General features: G+C 36.5%; 1 protein-coding gene across 4 annotated transcripts in view; it reads right to left on the bottom strand.

Annotated features, from left to right (window-relative positions):
* NKAIN2 (sodium/potassium transporting ATPase interacting 2) overlaps nucleotides 1-14,441 on the bottom strand; it is a 534,113-nt gene that overhangs the window by 296,976 nt on the left and 222,696 nt on the right. The window lies entirely within an intron of this gene.

Below are 14,441 nucleotides of genomic sequence, written 5' to 3'. Positions count from 1 at the left end.
CCGTTCACAACACCATCCTTTAGCTTCATCCTGTCTCTTCCATGATCTCCCTGCATTTTGATTTTTATCTCTTCTCTCTATCCCAGCTATTCTGTCAGTGGGCTTTTACCTATAACCAAATACATACAACTTTTTGACCTGGTAATAATGACTCTAGTTTACCTTCTTCCATTGTCACAAACATCAGCTGAAGTATAAACTTCCCCAAGACTCCAGATAAATAACTTAAAAATTCAATTGAGGAACAATCCCAGTCTGATGATTACTGTTTATAAGCAAACACATTGATCACATATTAGAAAAAATGCCTTCCTAACAATATCAGTAGAAATAATTTCATAATTCCAATAGCAGGTGTTCCTTAACTGTTTTTACATTATGTAAAAATACTTTACTGTAGATGAACCCATAGGTAGAATGACATGTTTTGACAAAAATAATATTTGTGTTAATATCAGAAGGCAATGTAATGGTGAAGTGAATTTAGACAGAAAGATCAAGGAGTTTTTCTAACAGCATTCCAACAATTTCACTAACTGGAATGGTGAATTGATAAATTTCATGAAAATGTGAATATTGAAAATAAAATAATATAATTTATAATAATTAACAGCAATGTAAACACCACACAAAACAAAAAGGGAAAAGGAGAAAGAGAGAAAGAGAAAAAGAGAAAAAGAGAAAAAGAGACAAAGAGAGAGAGAGAAAAGAAAGAAAGAAAGAAAGAAAGAAAGAAAGAAAGAAAGAAAGAAAGAAAGAAAGAAAGAAAGAAAGAAAGAAAGAAAGAAAGAAAGAAAGAAAGAAAGAAAGAAAGAAAGAAAGAAAGAAAGAAAGAAAGAAAGAAAGAAAGAAGAAGAAGAAAGAAAGAAAAAGAAAGAGAGAATGAAGAGAAAGAAATAAAGAGCAGATGGTTGTTTCTTGATTAACTTTCATCAAATAACAGATGACTATTTACTGAGTTTATGTTATGCTGTGAACAAACTGAATTAGGTTTATTTGCCAACTACTCTGTTCATTTAAAAAACAACACCTTCTGAGATCAAATACTAAATGAGTAATTAACTACTGCTCTTGTATGATACAGCTATGGGAGAGTTTTTCAATTTCATGCCACAGTCCACTATCACATAAACACTTTCTTTTTGAAATTAAGTAAGAAAACTTTTCATTAAATGACAGCCTACATTTACATCAGCATTACAAATGTAAAAAGGCTGTTAATTATATACTATGTACTGACACTTGTTGAACTTTGAGATGGAGACTGCCAAAATAATCCTGGGAAATGTAATGTAATTTCAAATTTGTAATTTACAGCCATGTAATTTCAAATTTGAGTGTTCAGGTTTCATGTCAAACATTGAATTTCTCTTTTCAACAAAGACCCCTTTCACACAATACGTCCTGTGTATAACCAGTTGAAGTATTTTGACTACCATTTTATTTTACATATTTATTGAAATAAATTATGTTCTTGCATTATCCGAAATCTTTCTGAACTGATTTGTGCTGTCCTACAACTCTCCCGAGCAGAGGAAAGTCAAAGAAGAGTTCCCAGAATCCCAAGATACGTCTAATGGTGACAATGGGATGAAGAAATAAAAGAAAGATCAAGCTGTCTCAGAAACTTCACAAAAACTCATATTGCCTCTGCTTCTAAGTTTATTATTAAGAGGTATTTCCTTGACTACAGACACAATAATTTATATTTAAAAGGAGGCCAACATGTGGCATGAAGCAGTATTACGTAGGTCAGTGTGAAGTCTATTAGGTGTATCAGGAAAACACCTATTACATCTAAATGCTGTTAAACAGGTAACAAAGGGAAAATGTTCCCTCTGAGGACAGAGCTCTTATTTTCATCAGATAAACAAAGAGTAAATGAGAGTAGCAAAGCAGTAGCAAAAAGAGTCTAGAGTGTACATGCTTCTAGTTTAGAAACAGTTGAGATTCAGCAAACAAAAAACAATACATGAGAAGATGCAAATTATTCAAACAGCAGGAGATCATCCAGTTAAGTATGTCAATTATAGAGGAAAATTGCTGCATGCTAGTTAATTTTATAAAAAGTAGAAAACCTCATATCCCTAACATGACTTTTAGTCTAAAAGGAAAGTGTGTTATCAACATGTTTTGTTTTGCTTGTCTTGGTGAAAGATGGAGTTCCACCAAAACTTACGGCACTGCATTGGATAAATAGCTATTCTGAGAATCTCTCCTTTTCACACTCCAATGTACTCTTTGTTTTTTTCCCATTATTAGCAATTTCTTCAGTACCAAGCAACCACTCTCAGGTTTGTGGTCATGTTGAACTTGGGGTGAGTAAATACCAGAAAGCAGGGCATGAAAGGCTGGGAGTAAATACAGGAGAAAAAGACAAGTTTGCACCACTTCTGTCCATGTATATCTATCTCTCATTTGCCACAGGCAGACTTGCTATGAGATTTGCTCACGTTACTTCAAGGAATCAGCTGTGTGTGGGGACTGCTGGATATGTGAAATAGAAGCATTCTGGTTGGGTATGAACAGATGAAATGCTGTGGAAATGCAACTTTTTCTTCAAAGATCACACTAACATGGCAAAGTGCATCATAGATTTATCAAACGGAATTTAAAGGACAGAACTAGATCTTTATTCCCACTTCCTGGAGAGATGAAGGTGGAGACAAAATAAAACTCATTCACAAACGAACATAAATATAATACAGATTTTCTACATGAGTTACTTTTTAAAAAATCTCACTTGGTCTATGTTTCTAAAAGGAGAAAAGTGGAAAGTAGGACAAAGTAGTGACAAAGACTATTAAAAATGGTATTGTGTAGCTTCTTCCTCTTCCACAGATGTCAGAATCATAAGGGATTTCCTTACATAGCAAGAGAAAATATAGATTCTGATTTTGAAAGCATTTTATTCTTTTACTTCAAAATTTTTGGTTAAACAACTGCACTACTTCAAATCGTACCTACTAGCTTCAAATGTTTAATGATCTTTCAAGGATATTACAGAGAGAAAGGAAAGAACTAACAAAGAAATATTAATCTTTAAAGTCAAGGGATTTTCTTTCTCCTTCCTCAGGGGTTGGTATTGGTATCGTCAGTTTTAACATTTTTGTTATTGACGAGGGCAGTGGGGTTTGGTGCACCCTCAGCAAGCTTGCTGACAACACCAAGCTTTGTGGTGGAGTTGACACGCTGGAGGGAAGGGAAGTCATCCAGAGGGACCTGGACAGGCTTGAGAGGTCCATTTGTGTGAACCTCATAAAGTTCAACAAGGCCAAGAGCAAGGTCCTCCAATTGTCCTCCTGGGCAAATCCAAGCCCAGGATTTGCAGGCTGTGCAGAGAACAGATTGAGCAGCCCTGGGTAGATAGACTTGGGGTTGTTTGTGGACAAGAAGCAAACCATTTTACTAATGCTTTATTTTTTCCCAGACTCCTGCTAACTATTGTAAAAATAAATACAAAATATAATGAACCCATATACTGTTGAATTGGCATAGCTCAAAAACTATTTCCAGATTCTTGTCAGAGGCTGATTGTTAATAGATTAACAGTATTATTGACCTTGAGGGATCTATGAATTGAATTTCCAGAGGAAAATGAAAAACATTTGGAGATGATTCTTAAAGTATATGATTGGACTAGAATTTCAGACAGGAACCACAAAGGAGAAACCAGTCAAAAGATGATTTATAACACAGACTCCAAAATGGAAAATGACTAAATGCCTTTGCTCAGACAGGTCCTTGAGAAAAAAAACCTCAACCATGACTACTTTACAACGATACAGAATCTAAACTTTGCACTGATATAAATTAAAGTGCACATAGGCAGACACACACAAGAGGATGTGTACAGCCCCTGCCAGCCAAGGTCCTTGGACAGCAAACACAGCACACAGACACTCAGCACACTGGGGCTAGGGCAGGGTCACAAAACTGGCTGAGGGGTGGTAACAGGCTCTCAGTAAACTCCAAAGGAAGAGTATTAGCTTAAATTACAGTGCAGGAGAATTAAACAACTGTGGTTCATATCATTGATTGGTGCATGCAAAGAATGAGCTAAAGAAATTAAGCTCTAAACACTAACTCATTAAGTCCCCTCAGCCAAACTGTGTTGTATCAGATACCCACACCATCTGATAATTCACTTCTGCTTTTAAGCTAGCTTTAAAAGTTTTTTAAATGACTTTCACTTCTTGCTCTATGGCATAAAAAATTAAAAAGACTCAAATAAATACAAGCATTTTTGGGCTTTTAGCTTATGAATGATTTCTAATGCTAAAGCCTGCCTGCATGACTACAATATCTCCAGCTAACACTCCTCCAGCACTTCCATCATTTTGAGGCAGAATGCATTTATTTGTGCCATTCCTTAGAGAGATTAATTTAATTTTTCATCAAAATTTCAGATAGTATCCTGAGATAGAGGGCCCAGTTACTCAGAAAATTCTCCACAGTCACCCAGCAGAAAAACAGATTAATATTTTGAAAGTCAAATCTATACAAAATACACATACACATCTGGAAGTGTGCATGCACATGTGAGAAAAGTCCTTCACTGCAAGACAGCAGGGTAAATAAAAACAAGGCGGGGTTTTTGTAAGAAAAAAAGCAGCGTTAAAATGAAGCCCTGTGAAGAGCTGTGGACACAGTGTTGTTCTCAGCACATCTAATATAAACCATCAAAACCATAGCCAGAACAGGTAATTCAATTTAAAATCAAGAAGGAATTAGTTTCCATTTGTCCATTCATTCCTCAAAGCAGTCACATATATAACACTAAGCCACCATCCTTAATCCATGTGATGTTGCTGAGAGAAGGAAAAGGCCTTCACCACACTTGATAAGAAGGTAATCATAGTTTTTAAAAATCCTGTGTAGGACCACATTCCTGCATCGTGTTCTGTATAAGTGGATTTCTGCTGTGACCTACTAAGGACAACCAACCTCTCCACAGGTACAGAGTGCATTCTTAGTCTCAGCTGCTGCCTTCCCTAACTGAGCACGGCAATAATAAGAAAATGGCACGCACAAGCCTCCTACAGTAGGTTTGCTGTTATGAAGTAGTGAGAAGCATATCTACACAGCATTGTAGAGATAATTGTGCCTCAAATGGCCATAGTTTTTACTGTACAAGACCAAATTCACTTTTGCTAATATTTAAAACAACAACAAAAATCCCGAATTTCTGAGGTATATTAGATTTCAATACTCTTGAAACCAGCAGAGCATTTCAGTTCATTTATTTGTTTCAATTGCACACTTGATCCCAGTTGCTTAGATGGGTTAGAGCCTTAAGTTCATGATACAATTTAGATCCTAAATATTAAAATCAGGGTACAGCAAATTTTGTGTGTGTGCATATGTGTATGCTTTAAGACAATAGAGTTTCTTGTTTCTGGCTGGCCACCAGTAGCAAGACTTAAAGATGTGTAAGAACACATACTTTTTGTGTGTCTGCAAGAAAACTTAAAAAATCCATCTCATGTAAATTCTTCTACCCATGAGACTACCAAGAAGTTAGTAGTTCAGCTGCAGGATGAACTTTAGCAACAGGTGCTAGCTAGAAGTTTTAATCATTGTAACATATTTTATTTCCTGTTCATGAACACTTGTAATAAAAATCTGTGCATTATTTAATAAGACATATTTGCACTCCACCAAACCCAGGGAGAGGTGCATAAAAGTGATTTGCTCTCAAACTGATAAACTGGGTCAACTTATGAGGCTCTTTTTTACCTTAAAACCAAGAAAATTTTATTGCACAAAATACTCAGCTGCCAAGTCCCAGCAAGGGGGTGAAACAAGAAGGCTAGCTGTGACAATGGCCAAAGGAGGGATTGTGACAGATGGGTTAGTCACCACCAGTGGGAAACAGCTTAAACACTGCCAACATAGGAGTTTCCTTCCATCTCTTTGGCTGACCCTTATTTCTCCCTCCATCTCTCTCTCTTAATCTTTCTCTCTTCCCCTTCTAGCAAGAACATCGAAGCACTGGCAGCCACACCTCACTTTAAGATGGCAAAATTAAATTTTACTGACACTGCTGAGAAAGCTTGAACGAATTCTAAATGTAAAAATTAAGATTTAATAATAATTTATAAATGAATAGCCTGAAAAGCCTGCAGTAAAGCCTGAAGGCAAAATCAAGCATTCAGAGATAATTTAGAAATTTTAGCCTTATCAAATACTTTCAAATTTTTTCTGTCTTTATGGAGATATTTAACAATAAAATAGGTCTTGGTTTCAATTGAAAAGATACAACTTGTTTCTACACAGTGGCTCAAATTATACTACATTGCATTTGTAAACGCAAGAAAGAAGTGATAACGCTCTCATGTAATTTACAGAAGGAAGTATCTCAGGTATCTTCAGGTAGTGAACCTATCTTCTTGTGTATGATTCTCAGTCCAGAACAAACTCTGGCTTAATACCTGAAAAAAAATTGTCCTGTAACAGCAGCATAAAATTAGTCTCTAGTTCTCAGAAGTAAAGGCACACCTGTAAGAAACCTCATTAGCCAAATTATTTTGAGTGGAGTTGGCAGGGATCATTCATTATCTCATCAGGACTGAGTCTCACAATAATAAGAAGCAGGCATCCAGTATCAGAGGACTCCATCAAGTGAAAATAGCCAATCTAGAGTCACTAGCTGTTGTGTCCTGGTGGTTTTATTTGTATGCAGGCATATAAGAGTGTCCACAAAGCAAGAGAGAGAATGACATGGTGAGAGAATGACAAATAGTCCATGTCAGAACTGTAAGGCACAGAGGGCTCCTCTGTAATCTCTCACTCCACAACTAAACCTGGATAAGCAAAATGCTGACTTTACTGCCCTTACAGAGATCTCTTTCTTAGGCTTCCACAGGAGTAATCATTATTACCACACAGAATATTTGAAGCACCTGCTTCATTTTCATGCCTTGGCATCACCTGAAAACTATATATTTAAACTATGCAGACCACTTTATGGAAGAAAGATAATTGACATCAGTTATAGACAGAGAAGTTTCTACCTGCTGATCTTTGCCTATTACCTGTGTATAAAGCCATCCATCCTTAGGGAACTCCCCAGTACTGTGGAAGGCATCAGGGCATCTTCTCTGCAACATGGCTACCTACAGTTAGACTTGTCATCTGGTCTCTACACAGAGTCCAAGGGAGAAGCACAAGGTCTCAGATCTCATCTTCCAGATGTCCAGTGCTCCCAATTCCCAGGTCCAGTGCCTTTGAATTCAATAGCAGCTGGGCAACATCAATTATTGTCTACAATCTCTACAACCCAGTTCTACAAACATACGTTTCTAGCCAAAGCATCGAGCTTTTTTTTTTTTTTTTTTGGTAAAGAAAATGTGGTATTCTCATGGGCTAGTTCAATACTTAATTCAACTCAAGAATTGATTGGAACCAGCTAATTTGCATCATATTTCAATATTTCATAATTTTTATTCAATCTTCTTTGGAACATGATTATAAGGGGGGAAAGGCAGCATATGAAGCACTCTGTGCTGTCATTGTCATTACAGGAAGTCTAAGTCATTCCAACTTCCATGGACCGCTACAGTAAGTCAGTCAGACACTGCACCCATTGAATATTTCAACAAAAACACAATGGTGTGGGTTTTTCCTGATTTTATGAAACAATATTTTTAAATGAGTGGGACCCTAAGCTTTCTGTTTTGAAAAAATACAAAACCTATCACCTTCCCCTGGAAACACAGCATCTGTAATATAAGTAAACAATATAGATTATAGTCTCATTCTCTAACCTTTTCCAACACTAACACTTCAATAAAAATAAGAAGCAGTCCGATCATTCCTTTTCCCTTGCCCCCATGACAAATGCAATGAATATAAAGCTAGTCTGCAATGAGTAACGTACTAATTAAGTGTGCTGAACTCTTTTTAGTAGCCAGTTCATGTATGGACACAAACATTTTCTTCTCTTAATACATTCTTTCTGAAATCCTATCTATTTGCATCCAAGCTTTATCAACTTAAAAACTAACAAATACAGAAAAAAGGGACAAATAAAATCAAGCTCCAACTTGGTGAGCTGCAAAGCTCTCCTCCCAGTCTGTTAAACTGGAAAGTTAAAATGTAAGGGACAAGGAAGGGGATAGATGCAAAGCTCTGACAAAAGAATAAACACAAAAGAAGACTTCTTGATATATCACATGGAGATAATAGGTGTTAGTAGTGATGAGAATGGTATAAAAATATGTATTTCCATGTAAGTAGATTGTCCAGAAAAAATGTATTTGGAATAAAATTAAAATTTTCAAAAGAAAGGGAGATACTGGAAAAGAAGCAGAGATACTGAAGATGGATATAATTGGCCTGCTTATTTGCATACATGTTTATTGCAGTCAAAAATATTTATCTGAGAATAATTTACATCAACTAATTTGAGACCAAAGTCAGATTTTTACTGGGTGTTATTTTGTGTATTGAAGGCTAGTGTTGTGTCCTGGATTAAACTCATTTGCTTGCCCAAATTATGCACTCAAGCACAGTGGCACATTCTCAGAAGGTATTTTAATTATGACAATATTGATAAATACCTAAATTAAGGCTTTTAAAACTTTCCTTCTGTTCTTCATACGGTAAAAAACTGATTAAAAATATTCTTCTTCCCTGAATTGAAAGAAGAATAGCATCCATTTGCTGACACCAGTTGGTACTTTAACATTGTGAGGAAAACTGGAGAGGGCTGCCTAACAAACCTGCATGGCTGACATGATGGTGTTTGTGGAAGGCTTTTTCCCCATAAGGAGAGCCAATCACAAACAGTAAATCAAAAATCGCTTCCTTTTCAGAACTTATCCCCCACCCTCCTGGATTTTCCTTTGACTCTTTGTCTTCCCCACCTTCCAATTTGCTTTCTTTAATTCAGTGCCCACAGCAGTTCCTCTTGGAAGCAGCCAAAGCTATAATCTAGGACTGCTGCAAGCTCTCCTCCAGCAGAGGCCTGTCCCTGCCAATAGCTGTCATCATTCAAGTGGCACTTGCTGGCAAGATAGCACAGAGTTACAGCAATTTCTTGCCACTTTTTCATACCTCATATCCCCAGCTGTTCCAAGGGGGTGATCACCTTGCTGGTTTCATGAGGACTAGAAAACACAGCAATAATTATTGTGCTGGCAGTGCTGAAGGCAGCCAGCATTACAAAGGGAGGAATTGGAATGCAGCCCAACCAACATAGCAGAATCTACTAATTTGTTGCACCGAATATTTTGTTGTAAGAAATAATCATGAGTCTTGTGATAGACTATGAAAGGCAAATTACATTGCCTGAGCCAGCGCCTTCTACAGTGCCTAGCAAACCTCCCCCAAAACAACAAACCAACGAACAAAAAAACACCCCAAAAAACCCAATCAACAACAACAAATCCCAGAAGCAAAACTGAACCTGACAATTTTGAGTTAGCTGCTGAAATCTAGCTCTTTAAATGCCCTGGCTTGTCAACAAATTACTACCTTGAATTTACAAAAAAACAAAAAAAAATCTTCTATCTTCCATCTAGTCATGACCTGTCAAAAAAAGAGGTGTTTATAATTGATTTTGACCGATTTTGTGTGTATTACACTAGGAAGGGAACGCTAACAGCATTCACTTTAATTTCATATCACACGATACCTTACAAAAAATTGTAAAAAATTCAACAGTTAACCTTTCTTCCTATAAATGTATTAGTCAATGTTTTAAATTATGCATGTCTATGACACTCTAATCCCTTCTAGACAGCAGCTTTTAATACAATTATTTGAAGGTAACTACAGAATCATTTCCAAAGCAAACTTCTATTATTAATGGAAAAAATAGGAAAAAATAACACTTACATAAGACCAAATACCTGTGTGTTTCTTAGCGGTATAGGTGACCTCTCTAGAGAGAGTATTTTTAACTCAAGGAGAAGATAATCTGATAATATTGTGCTTGCTGCTTTTCTGCTAGGGCAACAGCATACCTTTATGCAATGAATGCAGCACCTGCTGGCTCCTGCTTTGTGTGCATGCTTTGACTGTGGTAAGGGTTTACCCAGTGGTTTGCCCCTAGCCTGATGACACCCTGATTGGAATTCCATTTACAGGGAAGATACGGGAAACTGCTGTCCCTGGCAAACAAGGCAGTTAGGTGGAAAAGGAACTTTAGTTAGTGAGAACTGCCTTCTTTCTAAGCAGGAAAAGTAAATGAAGCACAATCAACCTCTTTCACCCCTGCTGCTCTGTTACCTCAGCCAAGGAAAAAAAGGATCAATGTCCATTCAAGATGCCCTGGTATTGACAGATAGTTCTACATTGCAGAGAAGAAGGAACAGATAAAGCTTGTGCACATCTGAGAATACAGGAGGAAAAAACAGGAGTCATCAATTTTCCAGTAACATATCTCACTATACAAAGTAAATTATGGTGAAAAATAAAACTTTAGGGTAAAGGCAACTTTGTACTCCAGCAGACAAATCAAAGTGCCCCCAGATTTCCTATATTTCTGTTGAGAACCGACAATGATTGTCAGCACCAATAATTTTTTTAGGGATGTTCATGTCCTGGCTCTGTGAGAAGCTCAGGTAGGAACTATTGATTCCTGCATAGCTGCTCTCCTCTAGATGGAACTGTCTTCTCTTCTGTGGGGGTGCTGCTAAACTGTAAGTCTCCTCCTTCATCCTCTGCCTGGCAGGTTTCACCCCACACATGGCTGTAAAATCCTTTGAGCCAAGTAAATAGATCTTCCTCTTTTAAGGATACTATCTTAGAAAAGAAGCCACTGGCTCATCCCAGCCATAACTTCTATTTAGAAAGCAGAGTTGAGGTCGAATCTATCTAATCTAGGACCCTTAACTTCAGTCTACATTTTAGGTATTGAATCTCCACCAAATTTCTGGTATATTGAATTAAAGTGTCACTGTTGGCCTCCAGAGGCAAATCCATTCTGACTAAGTACAGGTACCTAAGCAAGACAAAATGAATATCATCCATCCATTTAATCTAAAAGAACCATAATTATTACTAAGTTAATCAATACATGTGATAGTCCAGGAATAGACTACTGGGGTCTATGCTGTTCCAGGGACTGCCACAGATTCCCTATGGGATTCAGACAAAATCTTTTAGCTTCAAGGCATCACAGTTAGGCAGTATTTAAATCCTGATGTCAAAATGGAGCCATGTGGAAATTTAAATTTAATTGACTTTCTCTAATTATTAAGTTCCTAACTTAGGTAGTTGTGAATATTTTATTTTGTTTAATCTATAAGGTGAAAGATGTTCAAAGGCAAGTATGAACTTTCAGCACTATTATAAACTGGACTTTCTCTTCCATTCTTCTAAAAGTATGCCAGGAGTTAGAGGTGAGACCAACAAATGTCTTGTCAACAATCAGTGTGATGGAGCATAAATTTGCTCAAATGCTATTTCATCAGCTTCTTATCTCCCTGTATGGAAGCTTACAGGTTTGCAAAAACAAACAAACAAACAAAACCCCCAACCTGATTAATGCAATTTGCTATGGGAGAATTAACATTATTTTCACTAAAAAATGTTAATAATCAGTGAGTGAACCTTCCCAGTACAATTTCTTTCATAAAGCTTCAGCAATACTGAACACTTGAAGGAAGTATGTTGTAATAGGAAGTTATGTGGGAAAGTGCTGAAACTTTATGTCTATCCAAATTTGCAAGGTAGACAATATTAAAATTGCCAGAATATTGTTGGAAAGGATATTACAACAGTGAATGACTAGGCATCAAAATGACAGATGAAATGAAGTCCTGATAAATGCAAAATTATGTGCCTCCATGGGAAAGAATATTTACCATACACAGTGGATGATTCTAAATTAATAATCACTACTCAGGAAATTATAAAATTACTCCAGAATATTAGCATAAAATGTCAGCTTGATGACAAACAAACCCCAAATTTTAGAAATCATTAAGAAAGAGTGGGCAATGAAACAGAAAACTGCACTATCAAAGAGAGCAACCGTAGATACAGTAAAGCTGGAAAAGTACAAAGAAATATAAATGGGATTACCAGAACAGTGGAATATTTCTACTGAGGACAGACTAAACCAATTAGGACTCTTGAAGTCAGAAAAGAGAGAGCTGTAGGGAATTATGTAAAACTCTTTAAAATCAAGGATTGCATGAAGTAAATAGGTAAGGAGCAAGTTCTATTACTTTTTCTAGCACTAGCCATAGAGGTAGTTGGCTGCGATGAAGTGAGAGAAACTGAAAAGAAGAGAAGGAAATATATTCTCACAGGATTAATAATGAACCTGGGAAATATATTTCCACAGGCTTTTGTGTTTTAGACAGAAAAAAATCAGATAATTTCATGGAAAATTAGTCCATTGATAGCAGATAAAAATGATGGTCTTGCTACAGCCTTTGGTTTAAGAAGTCTCATAATTACCAACTGCTGAAAGCTGAGAGGGTAAATTGAAGGAATGACCATGCTCTACAGGGTCCTGCACTGTTCACCAGGCAACTGCAACTGGCTGCTGCTTGAGGCAAGTTTCCAAGCTCAGGTTATCTTTTGTTCTCATCTAATATGTCTTTTATATCTTCCATTTGAAACAGCTTACAGGTTTTGGTTTGGTTGGGCTTTTTCGTTGTTGTTTTGTTGTTTTTTGCTTTGGTTTGTTTGTGGGTTTTGTTTGGTTGGTTGTTTGTTTGGGTGTTTTTTGGTTTTTGGTTTTTTTTTTTCAATTTAAACTGCAATGATATGACTGCAAAATCACAAACCTTATTAAAATTATGCCCATTGATGGCATATGAGAATATGTATACTTAAGTTACAGAACATTATGCCTTCAGACACATGAAGCCTGAAATGTTGCGATTTAAATTGGGTCATGAACAAAACCAATATGATCTAAAATCATACTGCCTGAACTTATTAATAAAATTTATTTTGAACATGATAATTTTGGAGACATTCCCTGTTTACATTTCAGGAACTCTGCAGGACAGTAATCTCTCTCAGGTCCTGTAGAAAGCTGCTCTCTAGTGGCTAGTTGGAAAGACCAAGAATTAGGAAAGTATAAAATGAAATCACTTCCTTTATTTGCAAGTCCTTATCCATTTGTTTTCATTTTCAGCTTATTGCACACATACATAACTGTGACTTTGAACGGCACTGATTCAAAACTTTTGAATAATACTGTAAAAGGCTCCATTTACTTACACATCAAGATATGGTGGGGCAAGGAGAGAGGGCAAAGCTGAGGAGCAACTCATTTTATTTGTTGATAAAATGAGACTACAAGAAATCTACTTCAAATTTGGATTTAGTAATTTTTTGTGATGGGTAACTTTTGTCTGTCCTGGGATAAATATTGCTGATCCTACTCAGCTATTCCTCTTCAATTCTTCAGAGCCTCTATGGTCATTAGCAAGCCTACATATATAATTAAATAAATTTGGACTTCTGTAACTGCACCTTTCATCCAATGACTCCTGTAAAAGGACATGAAACACTACTATCTTAATTTTAAAAATAAGGACTTGAAGAACAAGTGGGCTAGAGATCTACCAAAATTCCCCCAGTTGAATACAGCAGCACAGAGCTGACAGTGAAGTACGCAGTCTCTGTTTGCACTGAAGACAAGTTTTAGGTGGCACTTTTCTTTTGTTATGAAGAACCTGAAGAGAGCCATCTATCCATTTCCAACAAACATCTGTTACTTATATTATTATCTGGTTCTAATAATGTATGCCATGAAAAAACACAAGATTGTCAGGTACATTAACAATAAATTGATGGTGATCCTAAAACTTTTAAAGCATACAAAATATAAACCTTTCCTTATTTTAATTAGCCCCTTCATATCAGCATATCTAGCATGACACCAAGAGGTGACACATCTGGTGGGATATGTATCTACAGGATATACCCCCACTCAATACTGTCATTGTAATAAGAACAAACCAGACAGTGTACTTTGAAATGAAAAAATGAAAAAAATATCTCTCAGATGTGGCAGATTAGTGTCACATCATGCAAGCTGGAGCACAAGACAGAAAAAGTCTTTTGCAAGCTTAAAGTGCAATATTTTGAAGATAAAATATATATTAAGTCTGGACAGGAAGAAAAGAATGTTAGATGGAAGACTTCACTGCATGCCTCATGAGCCACCCATCAACCACTGCATGTTGGCCAGTTAAAAAGCTGCACCTCATTAAGTTTTAAAAGGGAAGGTGAATTTGGCACTAGTGGAGAAGTGCAGTAATTTTGGTTACTGATGAATAGCTGTCTCTAAACAAAAGAAATTCAAGCTCTGCTTTGAAAAGAGCAGACATAACTGAAATAATGAGTTGGGGGCAAGGCACACAAGACATTGTAGATAACCATCCTTTTAAGTTTTTCTATAGAACTAATCTTAAACTTGAAGCTTTTCATACCTAAACTAGAGATCCATTTGCTATCGACCAGAG

Source organism: Prinia subflava, chromosome 2 (genome assembly GCF_021018805.1).
Source record: "Prinia subflava isolate CZ2003 ecotype Zambia chromosome 2, Cam_Psub_1.2, whole genome shotgun sequence".
Lineage (NCBI taxonomy): Eukaryota > Metazoa > Chordata > Aves > Passeriformes > Cisticolidae > Prinia > Prinia subflava.
This window is presented reverse-complemented; position numbering and strand designations above follow the sequence as displayed.